Source organism: Ambystoma mexicanum, chromosome 5q (genome assembly GCF_040938575.1).
Source record: "Ambystoma mexicanum isolate Mex_15411 chromosome 5q, UKY_AmexF1_1, whole genome shotgun sequence".
NCBI classification, from domain to species: domain Eukaryota; kingdom Metazoa; phylum Chordata; class Amphibia; order Caudata; family Ambystomatidae; genus Ambystoma; species Ambystoma mexicanum.
Genome location: NC_090933.1, coordinates 793,129,836 through 793,147,502, shown reverse-complemented (window position 1 = coordinate 793,147,502; position 17,667 = coordinate 793,129,836).

Here is a 17,667-nt window from a genome sequence, read left to right as displayed (position 1 = left end):
TACTGGCCCCTACCACTAGACACAGTTCTGTGTGGAGATCCCCCCACCTGGGCAACCTGTAAAATAAAGATATAGCACAAGCCCAGAACATATATTGTTCTGCAAGTCTTATTCCCTCCTATAATTTTTTTACCCCCCCCAATGTACCTGGTGGAGTCGAGTTCTTCGAAGAGGCGTCGACAGATCCTTTTTGAGCGACCCCCTTTCAAGCGGGAGTCACGGATCGTCGAGAGGCGACGAGAAGCGTCGAGGAACTCGGCTTTCGGCGGCGGGGAATCGACGGCCCTTCTTGAATGCCTTCCCTTTCAAGCGGGAGACACGGGGCGTCGAACGTCCGTCGAGGAACTCGGCGTTCGGCGTCGGGGAATCGACGGCCCTTCTTGAATGCCTTCCCTTTCAAGCGGGAGACTCGGGGCGTCGAACGTCCGACAACAAACAGGGTAGAACGGCGTCGATGAGGCGGCAGCTTCGATCCAAGCGGTGCTCGTCAGACAGAGGCGTGCGGGGCACCTCGATGACAATTGTTCTGGACTGCAAAGATTGTGAAGACGGGGGCCCAGCAAGGGCGTCGAGTCGTTCGAGTCTTTGTGGTCTTTGGGTGGCGGGAAACCCACCGGCAGGGTTCTCGTCGGCGCGTTGGTCGTCCTCGACTTTCTCCGGCAGGATAAAGCGGTCGACGGTGCGGACGAGGGAGTCCTTCGATTCAAATGTTCTTAGGCAAGGAGCGGACGGCTCCGGTCGTCGACGGCACGGCGTCAAGTGGTTCCCACGGCTGGGCAACACAACTTCGACGGGCCTCCAGCGGTTACACAGACCTGCGAACCCTGGTCGACGGCAATGGACTTCGACGGCGGCGATGTCCGGGTGCTTCACTTCGATCTCCTCAGCGGTCCCGTCTCGGGTCGGCAGCCTTTCGAGGGTCTGACTTCCAGGGGGCTTCGGCGAAGATGTAGCGGTGCTCGATGATCCCTCGGAGCATGGGAAGAGGGCGCCTTACCAGGTCCTCTCTCGGGTCAGTCCTCGACGAATTCGGCAGCTTTCAGATCGGTCGAAGCAAGTGCAACAGCAAGTCTTCTTCTTCCAGCTGGACGTCGAGGATCAGCAGTTCCAGTTACTCTTAGAGTGGAGACTCAGCTTCTGAACGCTTCTGAACAATTACCAGTGGTGAGAGGTCCCCAGATATACTATTCTGTCTCTCATCCACACTGCTGGCACACACCCAGCAGCCAATCATACAGAAGGGCATTCATGCAGTCCGTCAGCCAATCAGGCACACAGTGCATTCAGGCCACACTCCTCCCTTCCAGACACTCACAACAAGGAATGTGGATTGGGACAAGTACCCAGCCATTCAACACTACACACTGCATTCAGGCCAGTTTCGGGCAGGGCTGTCTCAGTCTTTGTCTCTCATGCCAGAAACCAGACAACCACAACAAGGAGTGTATGTTGGTCACACACTCCATTCACCCAGGTCCCACCCACAGGAGGTACCCACAACATACAGTCACTGGGAAGGCTCCAGTCAGTCTAGCTGGGCCTTCACAACAACACCATATATGGAACTTCCACCCAACAGCCAGTCAGGGGGAAGGGACAGAGTCAGGGCTTCCCAGGACTTTGGGAAAACAAGGTAACAGGCAATAGAAAGCAAGAGGCCACAGGGGCCATCTTGTTTCCTATCAGGAATCAACTGATCCCAATGGCAGGGCCTGGGTATCCCAAAATGGAGGACACCCAGAGCACCTGTCAAATTCAGCATGGAGCTGCCACCACCCCATACCCTGCTCTGTGGGCCACCCACAGGTGCCCAAAAACATACCCTAGGGGCACAGGGTTGTACCCCTACCCCTGGGTGCCATAAGGGTATCCCATGGGTCTGTTCACCAAACCAAAAGAGAGAGCTGCACTGCCAGGATTCCCACATGGACTCCTGGGCAGAAAACACGACAGAACACACGATAAAAAGCAGTAAAGGACAAGGATTCAGAGGCCCTGTCCCTCTGATGCATTTCCAGCATCGCAGTCGCCCCCCCCCAGACAGAGGTGGAGGGTGTCTAATCTCCCACGGGATAGACACCCTCATCCAGACGGTCAACATACCTTCTGGAAAGGCCATCTGCATTATCGTGACTCTTCCCTGGTCTGTGCTCTATGGTGAAGTCTAGCCCTTGCAGGCTAATGGACCACCTGAGCAATTTTGGATTCTCACCCTTCATCTGCATAAGCCACTTCAGGGGCTTATGATCTGTTTGGACCTTGAAGGTAGACCCCGTAAGGTAGGGCCTAAAATGCCTAAGGCTCCAAACTATGCTAAAACACTCCTTTTCAACAGTAGCCCACCTAAGTTCTCTACCTTTGAGTTGTCTACTGATGAATATGATAGGTTGTTCTCTCCCTTTGTCATCTAACTGGGACAAGACAGCTCCAATTCCGGTGTCGCAGGCATCCGTCTGGACGATAAAGGGTCGGCTGTAGTCAGGCGCACACAACACAGGTGCCCTACACAGACTTTCTTTCAAGCCATCAAAGGCCCTCTGACAGTCTTCGGTCCAATTAACCTTCATAGGCTGTGTGGGTGAAGTTAGAGCTGTCAGGGGTGCAGCTATGGTTCCATAGTCTGCCATGAAATTGTGATAGTACCCAGTGAGGCCCAAAAAGGCTCTCACCTGGGTTTGAGTAGTGGGAGTCTCCCAGTTCTGTACATCCTGTACTTTACTGGAGAGAGGTTGGATTTGACCCCCTCCTACCTCATGACCAAGATAGGTAACTTTCCCCTGAGCTATCTGGCACTTGGTGGCCTTGATAGTGAGGTTAGCCCTTTTCAAGGCCTGCAACACCTTATCCAGATGTGTCAAATGCTCTTCCCAGGTGGAACTGTAGACGGCAATGTCGTCTAAGTAAGCCACACAAAAGGCTTCCAGCCCACTGAGCGCATGGTTGACCAATCTCTGGAAGGTGGCAGGGGCATTCTTCAACCCAAAAGGCATGACCCTAAACTGGTAGAGTCCCTCAGGTGTTGAGAAGGCCGTCTTTTCCTTGGCATGGTCCGTCAGAGCTATTTGCCAATAGCCTGAGGTAAGGTCAAAAGGTGCTCACAAATTTGGCAGCACCTATGGTGTCCACGAGCTCATCAGCCCTGGGCAATGGGTGCGTATCAGATATTGGTGACGGCATTGACTCCTCGGTAGTCCACACAGAACCCCCAATCCTTGGTACCCGCCTGGGAACTTGCCTTGGGGACAAGGACCACTGGACTGGACCAGGGACTGGTTGAGGGTTCAATAACACCCAGATCCAACATCTTGGCGACCTCAGCCTGGATGTGGTTCTTGACGGTATCTGACATACGGTAGCACCTGCTTTTGACAGGCACACTGTCACCAGTGTCAATTTCATGCCTACACCATGGTGTAAGGCCTGGCGTCAGTGAAAACAGAGAGGCATACTGTTGGAGCAAAGCCCTGCAGGCCCTCTGTTGCTCTGTTGTCAAATCCGGAGAGAGATGTACTCCCTCCACTGAGCCATCCTGAGGGTTGCTATGCAGCAAATCAGGAAGGGGCTTACTCTCATCCTCTTCTTGCCCTGAAGCTAGCAAGAGACATGAGACCTCTGCTCGCCGGTGGAAAGGCTTGAGCCTGTTGACATGGAATACCTGAGGGGCTACCCCAGAGGCTCCCATGTCAACCAGATAATTGACTTCGCGAATCTTGGAGATGATCCTGAAGGGTCCAGTCCACTTGTCTGCCAAAGCTCTAGGCTTGGTAGGCTCCATCACAAGGATTTCCTGTCCCGGAGTCCAATCCACTTGCGAGGCTTTAAGGTCATGCCAGTACTTATTCAATTCCTGGCTGGCCTTGAGATTTGCTGTTGCCTGACCCATCATCTGTGTCATCCTCCGTCTGAGGCCTAACACATAGTCCCCCACTTGCTTGGCGGGACCTGGAGGGGTGGCTTCCAAGCCTTCTCTGATCAAGGCGAGGGGCCCCCTCACGGGATGTCCAAAGAGTAACTCAAAGGGGCTGAAACCAACACCCTCTTGAGGTACCTCTCTGTAAGCAAACAGCAGGCATGGCAGGAGGAGATCCCATTTCCTCCTTAGGGGTTCTTCCAAAGCCCCTAGCATGCCCTTGAGACTTTTATTAAATCTCTCAACCAGACCATTGGTCTGGGGGTGGTAAGAGGTGGAGAACTTGTAGGTTACCCCGCACTCTTTCCACATGGTTTTCATGTAACTAGACATGAAGTTGGATCCTCTGTCAGAGACAAACTCCTTGGGGAATCTAACACGGGTGAAAATGCCCAGGAGAGCCCTGGCAACCACCTTGGCAGTAACAGTCCGAAGGGGTATTGCCTCAGGGTACCTGGTGGCATGATCTACCAAGACCACGATGAACCGATGTCCACCTGAAGTGGGAGGGTCAAGGGGACCGACGATGTCGATGCCCACCCTCTCAAATGGTGTGCCAACCACTGGCAATGGCTGCAGTGGGACAATGACACTGCCTCCAGTCTTGCCAGACAACTGACAAGTTGGGCAGGTCCTGCAGTGGGACTCCACCTCTACTCCCATCCGTGGCCAGTATAAATGGGCAGAGAGCCTCTGCTTAGTCTTCTTGGTCCCAAGATGACCAGCCAAGGGCACCTCATGCGCCAACTGCAGTAGGAAGGGCCTGTAAACCTGGGGTACCACCAACCTCTTGAGGGCACCAGGTTCAGGCTTAGTGGGCTCACTAACAAGGAGCTCACCCTCCCAATAAATCCGGAATGTCTTAGGCACTTCTCATTGTGCCTGGGACAGGGCCTGTTTCCTCAGTCCCTCGAGAGAGTGGCACTCTCTCTGTCCCTTACAGAAGTCTGCCCGGGAGGGTCCCCCTTCAGCTAACAAGCATTGAAGGTCGGGATGATCCTCCGGGTTGAGAACCTCTCCCACAGGAGAGTCTTCTGTCTCTTCTCCCACAGGAGTTGAGTTTGGGTTTTCCACTGGACCCAGCCCGTCCGGAGCATGGATCCCAATGGGTGCTGTCGGAACAGCAGGAAGAGAAGGTGTTCCCTCCACAGAGGTGGCCTTCTTGGTCTTCCTTCTTCTTGCCTTAGGCCTCGCCTTTGGCTCGGGTACCTGACTCACAGCCAGACCCGGTGTCACCTGTGACCTAGTGACTGCAGCAGCAGACATGGGAAGACCATCCGAGATCAACCCCAACTCTACTAGATCATTTCCTAACAGAATGTTAGCAGGCACATTGTCCTGAACCAGGACAGGAAGCTTTGCTGTCTTGTCTCCAATCATGAGTGTGACTAAGGCTACAGGCGATAATTTGGGAGGCCCACCAGCTAACCTGGTGGTTCTCAGAGGAGCACCTACATAGTCCTCTGGCTTGAGCAGGGTCCTGTCCACCACTGTCATGCTTGCCCCAGTGTCTCTCAAACCAGTAGAAGGCTGGCCATTCAAGAGGACACTTCTCAAAAACCTACGGGTGTTCTGTGGGATAGTCGCCAGTACTTCTGCATACTGGTCCCAGGCCCCAAGGGACACTAAGGAAATCTCTACCGGAGCACCAAATGTGATCCCGGTAGAGGAGGGGAGGACAGTGGCCTCCACCTCAGACACGGGGTAAGGGTAGGTCAGGCTGACAGCCTGTACTCCAAGTGCCTTACCTTTACACTTGGAGTCACCCCTTCTGTGATCCAGAGCCCCACAGTCCCAACAAGTGCCAGGAGTGCGGGGTACGGTACTGGAACCACTGGGAGCCTGCTTTGCAGCAGGTGGACCACTACTCTTATTCCCACCCACAGATGACTTATCCCACTAGATTTTTGGGTCTTGGGAGAGGAAGGTTTAGGTTTACCCGACTGTGACTGCTTGTGGGACTCCTCAGCTTTCTGAGAGGCCCCCTTTTCTTTGTCCTTGTCCTTCCCACTGGAGTCCTTAGGGGACACCCGGTGGGAGACCCACTTGTCAGCCAACCTAGCCAGTTTAAAGGGGTCCAAAATGTTCTGGTCAGCCACGTACTGACGCAGCTCTGGTGAACAGGCTTCAGAAAAATGCTCAAAAAACAAGAGGTGGGACAATTCAACAAAAATCTTAACCTTGTATCCATCAATCCACCCCATCATGTTCATGTGCGCAGCACTCACCCAGTCAACCCAAGACACATTCTCTCTTTTCTTAAAATCCCTGAACCTTTTAAGGTATTGGGTAGGTGTCTTGCCAAACTTGGCAATCAAAGCAGACTTCATACACTCATACTGACCCCTTTCTTCCACACTCAGCTTCAGAATACAGTCATATCCAGTTTGAGGCACTCTGCTTAACAAACACTTAGCCCAATCTCTTTTATCAACATCATGAATCGCACAAGCCATTTCAAACGCTTCAATCCATTGGAGGATATCTGAACCCTCCACAAATACACCAACCAAATCTTTCATAAACTTGGTGGCTGGGGACCTGACACTCTCACTGGTTTTAGCTGAAGTCTCCACTCTAGCTTTCTCTAGCTGGATTCTCTGACATTCAGTGTCCTGGCTTTTGAGTTCAAGGTCCTTATTTCTGAGTTCAAGATCCCTATTCTTGAGCTCCACTTGTTGAGCCAACTCCTCTTTCTTAAGTTCAGCATCTATTTCCAACTTGCGGTATTCAAAGGCCAATTTCATCCTTAATAACTCAAGCTCCAAGGAATTGCTGGGGTTTGGAACAGAGGCAGCAGGAATGGCGGCATTCCCAGAAACAGATTCAGCAGAAACCCCAGGGGCAGAGTCCTCATTGGTTGCATTCCCCCCCTCATCAAGAGTTTCACCATCAGTCTGGTAGTCCACCAGGGCAGCTATCAGCTCAGCCCTAGACTTATCCACAAAGTCTAACTCCCTGGCTTCACAAGCACTCTGGAGAGCCTCCAAGCTCATCCGAGTCAATTTGCCATTTGCAATAGACTCCATTGTTTGTAATGCAGTTATCTTGTACACAACTAAACCTTAATTTAATAAAGTGCAGATATTTTGTAAGTGGCACGGTTATACACTGATTCTTAAAACCATAAGCATCCCACCGCTGCCACCAGTGTAAAGACTGGTAGGGGGTGGTCTGTACTTCTGCTCTCTATATGGTAGAGGGGAGGCACAGAGGACCCCAGCCTAGATTCTCTATTCGGTAGCTATGGTCGAGCAATCAAGGCCTAGCTTCTCAGGAGGTGATGCAGGCTGGTTCTTAAGTACAGTGTAGTCCCCAAGCCCCCACAAAGGAATGTCCACACACTGTATTGGTTAGAACACAGTCTTTATATAATCAATATTCAAGGTTATGTGCACTTATCATAATAACTCACTTTGTACTTAGGAAAATCAACAATGGCAAATATATACAATTCTAAAGTGGTACCACCCTTTGTATTAGATCTCATTAAAGTGCATCAACAATACTGTAACAATGTCACACAGATCAATAGAGTGAAACCAGCAATAGAGAGAGAAGAGAAAATAAGATGGTTGAGCAATAGGCAGAACACTGGCCCCTACCACTAGACACAGTTCTGTGTGGAGATCCCACCACCTGGGCAACCTGTAAAATAAAGATATAGCACAAGCCCAGTCCATATATTGTTCTGCAAGTCTTATTCCCTCCTATAATGTTTTTACCCCCCCAATGTACCTGGTGGAGTCGAGTTCTTCGAAGAGGCGTCGACAGATCCTTCTTGAGCGACCCCCTTTCAAGCGGGAGTCACGGATCGTCGAGAGGCGTTGAGAAGCGTCGAGAAACTCGGCGTGCGGCGGCGGGGAATCGACGGCCCTTCTTGAATGCCTTCCCTTTCAAGCGGGAGACTCGGGGCGTCGAACGTCCGACAACAAACAGGGTAGAACGGCGTCGATGAGGCGGCAGCTTCGATCCAAGCGGTGCTTGTCAGACAGAGGCGTGCGGGGCACCTCGATGACAATTGTTCTGGACTGCAAAGATTGTGAAGACGGGGGCCCAGCAAGGGCGTCGAGTCGTTCGAGTCTTTGTGGTCTTCGGGTGGCGGGAAACCCACCGGCAGGGTTCTCGTCGGCGCGTTGGTCGTCCTCGACTTTCTCTGGCAGGATAAAGCGGTCGACGGTGCGGACGAGGGAGTCCTTCGATTCAAATGTTCTTAGGCAAGGAGCGGACGGCTCCGGTCTTCGGCGGCACGGCGTCAAGTCGTTCCCACGGCCGGGCAACACAACTTCGACGGGCCTCCAGCGGTTACACAGACCTGCGAACCCTGGTCGATGGCAATGGACTTCGATGGCGGCGATGTCCGGGTGCTTCACTTCGATCTCCTCGGCGGTCCCGTCTCGGGTCGGCAGCCTTTCGAGGGTCTGACTTCCAGGGGGCTTCGGCGAAGATGTAGCGGTGCTCGATGATCCCTCGGAGCATGGGAAGAGGGCGCCTTACCAGGTCCTCTCTCGGGTCAGTCCTCGACGAATTCGGCAGCTTTCAGATCGGTCGAAGCAAGTGCAACAGCAAGTCTTCTTCTTCCAGCTGGACGTCGAGGATCAGCAGTTCCAGTTACTCTTAGAGTGGAGACTCAGCTTCTGAACGCTTCTGAACAATTACCAGTGGTGAGAGGTCCCCAGATATACTATTCTGTCTCTCATCCACACTGCTGGCACACACTCAGCAGCCAATCATACAGAAGGGCATTCATGCAGTCAGTCAGCCAATCAGGCACACAGTGCATTCAGGCCACACTCCTCCCTTTCAGACACTCACAACAAGGAATGTGGATTTGGACAAGTACCCAGCCATTCAACACTTCACACTGCATTCAGGCCAGTTTCGGGCAGGGCTGCCTCAGTCTTTGTCTCTCATGCCAGAAACCAGACAACCACAACAAGGAGTGTATATTGTTCACACACTCCATTCACCCAGGTCCCACCCACAGGAGGTACCCACAACATACAGTCACTGGGAAGGCTCCAGTCAGTCTAGCTGGGCCTTCACAACAACACCATATATGGAACATCCACCCAACAGCCAGTCAGGGGGAAGGGACAGAGTCAGGGCTTCCCAGGACTTTGGGAAAACAAGGTAACAGGCAATAGAAAGCAAGAGGCCACAGGGGCCATCTTGTTTCCTATCAGGAATCAACTGATCCCAATGGCAGGGCCTGGGTATCCCAAAATGAAGGACATCCAGAGCACCTGTCAAATTCAGCATGGAGCTGCCACCACCCCATACCCTGCTCTGTGGGCCACCCACAGGTGCCCAAAAACATACACTAGGGGCACAGGGTTGTACCCCTACCCATGTGTGCCATAAGGGTATCCCATGGGTCTGTTCACCAAACCAAAAGAGAGAGCTGCACTGCCAGGAGTCCCACATGGACTCCTGGGCAGAAAACACAACAGAACACACGATAAAAAGCAGTAAAGGACAAGGATTCAGAGGCCCTGTCCCTCTGATGCATTTCCAGCATCACACTGCCCAGCACCCCAAAGCGCTGCTCCTTGCGCCACCTCACATCTAAGGTACTAGAGCAGGCCGTCAAAGCCAAGAGTCATAGGTAGTTACATTCACTAGGCACATTTCATTCACAGTCACAAGAGAGGTGGGTGGGGAGGGTGTTTTGGGGGATGGTGTTTTCGAAGGGGGCATTGGGTGGGGAGGGTGTGTTGGGGATGGTGTTTAGCAGATGGAGAAGTTGGTAGTGAGGGTGTTTTTCACATTTGATAATTAACTACTAGTTCACTTGAATCATTGCTAGCATATTGCTTATTTTGTGCTATATACAGAGGTGTGAATGCATGTGGATATCAATGTGCTAAAAAGAATTGTTCATGTGTTGTTGCAGAACCAGATGTCTATTCATACCCTCTTCCAGCTCACAACGTGGCAGCACAGCAAATGCAAATATTGAGTCCTCCACTTATGGGGGTGTTAGGTCTTCATCAGGGAGTAGGGGGACATTCTGCCTGAGCCAAATGTTGTGCAGCATGGGACAAGATAGACACATGTGCCTGACCTTCTCTTGCCTGTACATCAAGGCCCCTCTAGCTCGGTGTCGGCACTGGAAATGAGCCTTAAACAGGCCAAATGTCTGCTCCATACACAGCCTGGTCTGGACATGTGCCTCGTTGCAGGCCACCACCTGTGGCGTCTGTGAATTCTGCATGGGTGTCATGTGCCGTGGTAGCTGAGGGTATCAGAGTCACCTGAAAGGTCAAAGGTGTCAATTACAGAGCATTGTGGACGTGTTGCCTTTTACAACGAGATGCTGATAGACACTCTGTGAATATTTTTTACAAGTATAGTCATACAACATGTTTCACCATCACAATACTCGCATTTGGAGTCATTCACTATGGGGAACATTTGCATTGCCTTGTAACACTGTGCACACAGCTCATGGCCAGCACTCGTCACTTTCAGAGCCTGTAATTTGATTGACAGAATGCCATGGTGTCGGTTTTGGGCCTGTGCTTTGCTCTCATGCATATGCCCTGATGGGTGATCAATTATACTTCTGCAGGTTTCTGTTGTCTGAGTCTATTCCATAATGGCTTCACATACATGGTTACCTGAGTTAATGACATTACTTACAGTGTTGCATTGTATTTGTGCATAACTGACCTGTCCCTTTTCATGTATAGTGATGGTTAATGTTGCATTGTGGTTCCTTAGTCCTGCGTGTGAGTGTGTTGCTTGCCTGTAGGGGCAATATGCATTGGTGACTTACTACTGCAATGTTGCATGTACAAGTCCTGTGGGTAGTAGGCAGCCATGTACGGCATGAGAGGGCAGGTCCTGTATGTACTGGGCCTCAAAAGGGCAGGCATTTTGCAGTTGTGCTATTGCCCCCCTTCAAATGGCATTTCACTGCTGCTGCAAGATCAGTTTGCATGATGGCATTTGTACTCATCCAATTTCCATATCTGTTACCCTCTCTGCCTCTCCATGTATCCAGGCAGTGTGGTATTTCCGCAGGACCATGGCATCATGGGTCGAACCAGCGAAGCAGGCAAAGAAGTATGTAATGAGCAGGTCAGGATCAACGGTGACCTGGACATTCAGGTAGTGATACTGATTCCTGTTGCGTTATACCTCTTCAGATGCCCGGGGGAGCACCAGCGACACGTCGATGCAGTCCAGAGCAACAATCTTGTTGGGCATGTGGGCTTCTGCATGAAAATGTGCCTGTGTTGCATTCTCTTGTGCAAAGAGGGTGGGCAGGGAGATGTGATGTGACACATGGCGCAGGAGTGATACCAGCACCTGTGCAAGCACATTAGACAATGCGGGCTGGGATATGCCATGCAGCATGAACACAGTGTGCTGGAAGGTGCCAGTTGCCAAGAAACGTAGGACTGACAAAAGCTTCAGCAGTGGGGGTAAGGCTGTTCTAATGTTGATCCTGCTCTCTATATCTTTCTGGATCAGAGTGAACAGCACAGCAATGGACTCTGTGTTCATTCGATACAGGATGATTAGCTAGTTGTCGGTCAAGGTCCAGAGTGAGGGACTGACCCTGGTATGGGTGCTCACCTTGCATGGTGTCTCCTCTTTACCCTCTGCTTCTCTTCCACCCAGTGCAGCTCAATGCAAAGCCGGAGCAACTGCATGTCCAAATTCGCAACAGAAGTGGCAACATGCTGTTGTTAGGTGTGTGTGTGAGGAAGGTCTGGGCCTTATGTATCATCCTGACTGGATTGGGTGCACCTCTGACTTAATTTGCCTCACCTGTATCAATTTGACCGCCATGTTCTGGTGGTGGTAGCTGCACTTTGTTTTGGGTGGAATTATCACCCTTTTTCTGTGGTATTTTAATTTGTAATACAGTGGTAATTCTGCCACATATTGGTGGTAATTTCACTGGCGCTAATTCCGCCGGGTCAAACTCCGCCGGCGGAATTAGCACTGACTCATGATTCCACGATATGGTAAAATTGGCAGTAATTCTGTTATTACCACTTTTACTTTATACCACCAGATTCATGATGAGACCATTAGTATGCAAAAACGAATGTTACAAAAATGTAGACCCATTTCAAGATGGGTACTGATCAAATGATACTTTGCGTCCAAATGCATTTATCACCTCTTTTTGAAAACCAGATGGGTGGGGAGAAAACCAGATGGATGGGGAGGCCTGGCAGAAGTGGTTCCAGTGGCAGTGAAGAATGAGCAAAAATAATGACAGTGGTTAGCAGAGATCTTCAGAATGTTGGCTTCACTCGGTTTTAGTACCTGTAGGGTTGTATCCTGAATGGATGTCAAGATCCAAGCATTCCAATTCAAGTGATAACAAAGCAATACTCCATGAGGTGGGTGACAGACTAGGCCCAGGTTACAGGTCCGAATGATTGGAGGGTTTTAAAGCATGCTCCTGGCAACGTAATTGGGAGAGAAAGACCATCACTGAGGGGTTTAGCACTTTTTAAAGTTGTGAAACAGCTCAAAAGCCATTTCTAGAAGTGAAAACTAATTCTAATTATTCTTCTTTTATGACGTGCTTAATACCAGAGATTGGTTACTATTCAAAGGATGGGGATTCGAACCTGTGTTGCTGTGTTGTCTGGCTACCAAGATAAACGCGTTGCCCCTGAGCTATACACCCCCACAGCAACTTACTTAAAAAAAAAAATATATATATATATATATATATATATATATATATATATATATATATATATAGATATAGATATATATAGATATATGTACATATATATATATATATATATATATATATATATATATATATATATATATATATATATATATATATATATATATATATATATATACATATATATATATATATCCATCAAGACAATGGAGTAGGGAACTATTGGTAATATCTTCTCCTTTCAGTGATGGACATCACTGAGAAGGAGGAAGGCTGGTGGTGGGCTGTGATGCATGTGGGGGGTTTGGAGGGGCAGAGAGGCCTTGTGAGTGATGCTAGAGGAAGTTTGGAGGGAAGGAAATTGTGACATCCTGATTTCATTAGCAGGGTGTCATTGCTCTTTTACCTATTGAGGTATACGTGAACTGCCATTAGCTAATGAATATCAAATAGCAATAATAAAAGTCATCATATCAGTTGTGTTTCTTCATGAGATCAGTTGTTGACTCTGGAATTGTTATATATTCGCTCCGTGGGACTGTGATGTGTTCCAAGCCATAACATGTTTCCTTTATCAATTTCATTTAAACATGCTGTATGGCAGGTAAGCACGCATTCCTCACTGCTATCTGTTGTTCACCGTATTCATGATTTATTAGCCTGTGCTGCCCTCTCAAAGCACAGGCACTGTTTGGCCCATTTTAACAGACTAAAGACATTCTCCCTCCCAGGTATGGCTTAGTCTCTGAAAGTGGAATGGCAGCTTTTAAACACTTACACTAAAACACGTTTGAGATAAATCCAAAATCCAGCAGCGGATTACAACATAATCCCATCGAAGAAATGAAATATTCTTTATCAGACATGAAGAGCAATGTGTGAGACTCTCTGTTATTGAAAACCTGAAAAGTATGAGATTACATTAAAAAAAAGCTGTCAGGTTTTTTCCACAGCAAACATACCACAGTGCTAAAATATCGTAAAATGCAATAAAGTACATTAATAACACCTCAGTTAATGAGCATACATAAAGGTGACTAATGGATAAAGACATTAACTCTGCATGTTTATAAACGCTAACATAAACCCCTCAAGGCTAGCCTCATATTTAGTGTTTATGTGATGTCGTTTTTAAAACTCCTTTCATGATGTTTAATAAACTTGAAATGTTTACCTATGCACTTTTACATTTACACCGCCTATAACGTATTCAAAGTTGGAACTCTGATTTAATTGCTTTTAAAAAAAAAAAACGTTTTACCATTAGTACTGATGCTTTTACACTGTCACACTCGTACTCATGGACTTTCTCTAGTATATCTTCTTCCGATTTTGTTATGAAAGATTATAAAGCATTGAATAGGAGTGAGCGAGACAATTCAAGCAAAACGTGAACCACTCGTATGTTGTGCAGGTTTAAGTCCCACAAACATTTAGAATGTCGCCAGAGTTTAATGCTAGAGGGTATTGAGTCATCACAGGGGTTGCAAATGTAGGCCCTGAGAAGGACATGATACTGCCATCTCTGCAGGGAGCTATAATATACCCCACTACTCTATTGGGGAATGACAAGTCCCCACAGGGCATAGTTGCATGTTGACGTTTTTTCCAGTGCTCTTGTTGGATACTGAGGAATGCTGGGTGATTTAAGGGATGAGAGAGGGAGGTCAGTGCAGCAGTACAGAGCCTGCAGGCTGGTTCACACCGCCAAATGGGACTTCCAAAGCTTTGTGGATCACCTACATGTTAGTGCAGTGACATGCACAATGCCATGGGTCACTTTTGTGACAGTTCGAGCACCCCCTGTGTTGAAGAAGAGGGGAATGCTCTCCCCAACATTTTTGTTTATTAAATCTGCAAAATATTAAACATGTGTCTATGTCATGTAAAAAACATAGTAAATGACTGCTATGTTCCTCTTGCTACACCATGCTACTCTTACTCGTCACAGTTTCTATCCTAGGGGGTGTCCACACCCATTGCTTTAATATTAATGTAATGAAACGAAAAATCGTGCTATCCTTTAAAAAAAATTCCCATCCGTGTTTGGAGCATGGGCACCCTCCATGATCAGTTACCTTTTTAATGATTAATTTAGTTATTTCAGAGTTTTAAAAAAACCTGAAGACCATAAAAGATGACCACTATCCATGCAAAACAACATTATAATAAATGTCTGACAACACATCAAATTAAGTTAATTCCTTTTTAAAATCTTTATTGTGACTCTAGTTGCACATGCTCAACCTTACACAAATCAATACAAAAATTAAAACGTTGTTAAAAATCCAAAATCAAATTCTCATTTGACTTTTACTTTAAAAACCACTCACTATACATTTACATCCGGTTAACTTACAGCAGTAGCGTTCACTATTATCGAATGTCAATTTACACCGGACTCTTAACATTTTTATAACAGCAATTGTGGTCGCAGTATCCTCCCCGCTCCTAATTTTTGAGAAGAACAATTCAGAGTCCAGTAGGCCAAAACCATGTATGAACTGCCTCAAAAGCCGAGTTCGTATTAACCCTAAAGCAGGACAAAACGGTTCACGATTTGTGTTCACAATTTTGGACCACATCCCTATTAACACAAAGAGGGCAGCCCATTCTCAATCCACCACCACGTGGTTTAATATTACATATTTCTCCTGCTGGGAGCAGATTTAATCTAAATCTGAGGAACTGACCAGCCCTAAAGCTGTCCGGGAACTTTGTGAGATATTTCGGTAGAGCACCCACTGGTTTATCAAGAGAAGCGAAACTAGAATATCATTTGTACTCTCTCATATTCTAGATTGTATTTATCCAGCCCCATCTAAGAAGGTACTTCTTTACATCATTCGGATTTGCCATTAACACACAAGCTGTAGTTCCTATATCACTCAACACTCGTTCCGCTTTAGTCCTAAGGTTCTCAATTGATTTTACAGTTCCAGACAGAACAACCCCAGCCAGTTCTTCATAGAGCAAGCCCCTCACTGGCACAAGTTATCATCTATATAATAGGATAATCCTGCAGTCCATAAGGCTACTTAGAGAACTCAAACCTAATTTAAACATTAGTGCTGCGATGGGCATGCAATCTGCCAAGTCCAGCACATGTTTCCAAACCCTGGACTCAACTTTTCATATGGCACAGATCGCAAGCCATGGCTTATCTCTGTACCATATCAAAGACATGGCAAAACCTTAATTCTATAAAGGAGATAAGTGGACACACCAAAAATCTCCATTATTCTTTTTTAATTCTTTTCATCTGGGTTGGCATTAGGGTCGCTTTACGCATCAAACGGTTGAAAAAGACCCCTATCCTTTCTGTTGCATCCAGGTTAAACACAAGATAGGTCAATGAATCAGTTGGAATCAACTTTTTATGACCCATGGTCCAGCTGTAACCCACTGTTGATCTTATCTTGCATGTAAACCTTATAATATTGTTTTATTCCCCATGTTTGCTTAGTTCTTTCATAGCATAATACTCCCTAATTACATTCAGTTGTCTCTGCAGATCGACCTGAGTTCTATCTAAAAGGATTAAGTAATCTGCATAAGTTAAATATGGAATACTTATCTTTGACAATCTTAGTGGAGAAATTAGATCTTGCCAAGAAATACACCCAGGTTGGATAAATAAAGATTGAAAAAACACAGGGCTAACACACATCCCTGGCGGAGTCCCATCATGGCTCACATGCACTCTGTCAGGGACCCCTGCTCGTCAATCCTCACCTGCAGAGTGGTCTGTTTCCGTAACTCAACTTAAAGTACTTATAACGTGTCTGGTATTCCCCATTCTTTCAATAGGCTCCACAACAAATTGTGATTATCGCAATTGAAGGCTTGACTGTAGTCTATTGTTGCCAGGTAGAGTGGTAAATTACCCGGCCTTAATGACTCCTCCCTAAGCCAATACACCAATAGGCCATTCAAATCACCAAAGTGCGCAATCTGAATGACATTGCACGATCTGAATGACACAAGGCCTAGTAAGATTGTTATTTTGTCCTCCCTTGTTTCCCCCTCCTTGTCTTGTTGCACCTAGAATCACTTGTGTACAGGCGTGTTATAAATGCCACATCATATCATATCATATCAAATCGGTTCCCGATCCCTTCTGAAAACCGGTCTGAAATTTCTGAATACAACCAACCTTAATTGCCCAATCTGCATGGTCCTGTAGAATCAACCCCATGAAAATCTTGTTGTCATATTCAAAAATGGAGATAGGGTGATAATTCCTCGGATTTACCCTAGCCCCCTTCTTACAGATTGGCACAAGGGCTGCATTTTTCCATGAGACCGGGAAGGCATTTTTTACCATGATCGAAGAGAAAAGAACATGCAAAACTTTGGACGACAGTTCAGGATTCTCTTTCATGACCACATTCGAAAGACCATTTGGACCTGCTGCTCTTAAATTTGTAGATCTCTTGATTAGATGCCCCACCTCGTCCACAGATATAAGCAAATCCCATTTATCACACTCCATAGTAAAGGCAATCTCTTGGTCCGATTTCTATAAACAAACTCAAAAGGCCTGATTCATGGAAATTTGTGCTGAAAGCCTGCAAGGGCTGCGCGCCCAGAAGGAAACTGTGCGAGCCTCATTGAATAAGTAATATTCATGGATCCAAATGAGCATTCCTAGCCGACACGCAAAGGGAATAGAGCTGCACGAGGAATACTCACAACACGCCCCCACGCAAACCAAAAACCAAGCCATACCGCAACCTAAGTGCAACCTAAGCGCAAACCTCTGCATCCACCCCTGACCCACCATCCACCACCACTGCGAAAACATGCATGCCCCCTCATAAGCAGGCAGCATCCCTTCAAAAACATGAGAGCTTCCTCGTAAGTCGAGGCTGCACTCCCAATGAAAATGCACAGGCTCACTCATAAGCTAAGGCAGCACCCCTGTTAAAAAATAAGAGCTTCCTCGTTGTTAGGCAGAATCACATGCAGTACCCTTTGGAAACACCACACACACTTAAGACTACAAGTGCAAGTACATATTCACCTTTGGTACAAGCCTCCACTACACAGTCAAGTGGTAGCGATGACTGAGCAGCCAGACTTATCT